At 29.6% G+C, this 2076-nt stretch overlaps 1 non-coding gene across 1 annotated transcript; it reads right to left on the bottom strand.

The window, feature by feature from the left end:
* Positions 1–1749: 1749 nt before the first annotated feature.
* Positions 1750–1857, bottom strand: LOC112724504 (small nucleolar RNA R71). The gene has a single exon (XR_003163664.1). It is a non-coding gene; the product is annotated as a small nucleolar RNA R71 (small nucleolar RNA).
* Positions 1858–2076: the final 219 nt, after the last annotated feature.

Below are 2076 nucleotides of genomic sequence, written 5' to 3'. Positions count from 1 at the left end.
TAATCTTTGCATTTTTACGTTTTGTATCTTTTCTTATTTTTCATATGCATTTTCAATTTGTTAGTGTCTAAAGTTTGAAAATTTCTATGTTTGGTGTCTTGCATATTTTTCTTTTCTTAAAAATTTTTAAAAATAAGTTCTTGGTGTTCATCTTGACATTCAAAGTGTTCTTGGTGTTCATCTTGACATTCAAAGTATTCTTGCATGCATTATGTGTTTTGATCTTGAATTCTCATGTTTTGAGTCTTTTCATTGTTTTCTCTTTCATCATTAAAAATTCAAAAATAAAAAAAAAATCTTTCCCTTTTCTTCTCATAAAATTCAAATATTTGAGTTAACTTTTTCAAAAAATTTTAAAATCTAGTTGTTGCTTATGAGTCAAATCAAATTTTCAATTTAAAAATTCTATCTTTTTCAAATCTTTTTCAAAAAAATTAAATCTTTTTCATTTTTTCTTTCATAATTTCGAAATTTTCAAAATTTATTTTCAAAATCTTTTTCTTATTTCTATTTCATATTTTCGAAAATCTCACTAACAATTAATGTGATTGATTCAAAAATTTTAAGTTTGTTACTTGCCTAGTAAGAAAGGTTCAATCTTTAAATTTTAAAATCATATCTTTTTGTTTCTTGTTAGTCAAGTAATCAACTTTAATTTTCAAAATCAAATCTTTTTAAATTTCTTTTTCAAATCTTTTTCAAAATAAATTTCAATCACATCTTTTTCAAAATCAATTTCAAAATCTTTTCTAACTTCTTGTCTTTTCAAAATTGATTTTCAAATCTTTTTTCCAATTAATCTTATCTTGTTTGATTCTTATCTTTTTCAAAACTACCTAACTAATTCTCTCTCTCTAATTTTCAAAAATCACTACCCTTTTGTTCAAAATTCCTTTTAATTAACTAATTGTTTTAAATTTTAATTTAATTTAATTTTATTTTTCTTTTTAAAATTTTCAAATTTTAACTTTAATTTTAAATTAAAAATAAAAATATTCTTATCTTAATTTATTTAATTTTCGAATTATTCCCTCTCTCATCTCCTTCTAATTATTTATTTATCTACTAACACTTCTCTTCTTCTTAAAAATTTGAACCCTCTCCTTCCTTCTGTGTTCGAATTCTTTTTCTTCTCTTCTACTCACATAAAGGAACCTCTCTACTGTGGCAAAGAGGATCCCTATTATTTTCTGTTCTCTTCTTTTTCATATGAGCAGGAGCAAGGACAAGAACATTCTTGTTGAAGCTGATCCTAAACCTGAAAGGACTCTGAAGAGGAAGCTAAGAGAAGCTAAAACACAATACTCTGAAGAGGACTTTACTGAAATTTTCGAAAAATAAATAGAGATGGCCGAAAATAATAATAATGGTGGAGATGCAAGGAAGATGCTTGGTAACTTTACTACACCAAATTCCAACTTACATGGAAGAAGCATCTCAATCCCTGCCATTGGAGCAAACAATTTTGAGCTAAAGCATCAATTAGTTTCTCTGATGCAACAGAATTGCAAGTTTCATGGACTTCCATCAGAAGATCCTTTTCAGTTCTTAACTGAATTCTTGCAGATCTGTGATACTGTTAAGACCAATGGGGTTGATCCTGAGGTCTACAGGCTTATGCTTTTCCTGTTTGCTGTAAGAGACAGAGCTAGAATATGGTTGGACTCTCAACCTAAAGATAGCCTGAACTCTTGGGATAAGCTGGTCACGGCTTTCTTAGCCAATTTCTTTCCTCCTCAAAAGCTTAGCAGACTTAGAATGGATGTTCAAACCTTCAAACAGAAAGAAGGTGAATCCCTCTATGAAGCTTGGAAGAGATACAAGCAACTGACCAAAAAGTGTCCTTCTGACATGCTTTCAGAATGGACCATCCTGAATATATTCTATGATGGTCTGTCTGAATTATCAAAGATGTCATTAGACCATTCTGCAGGTGGATCCATTCACCTAAAGAAAATGCCTGCAGAAGCTCAGGAACTCATTGACATGGTTGCAAATAACCAGTTCATGTACACTTCTGAAAGGAATCCTATGAGTAATGGGACACCTCAGAGGAAGGGAGTTCTTGAAATTGAT

Source organism: Arachis hypogaea, chromosome 11 (genome assembly GCF_003086295.3).
Source record: "Arachis hypogaea cultivar Tifrunner chromosome 11, arahy.Tifrunner.gnm2.J5K5, whole genome shotgun sequence".
Classification (NCBI taxonomy): Eukaryota; Viridiplantae; Streptophyta; class Magnoliopsida; order Fabales; family Fabaceae; genus Arachis; species Arachis hypogaea.
The sequence above is the reverse complement of the archived record's forward strand: the minus strand, read 5'-3'. Positions and strand labels throughout refer to the sequence as shown.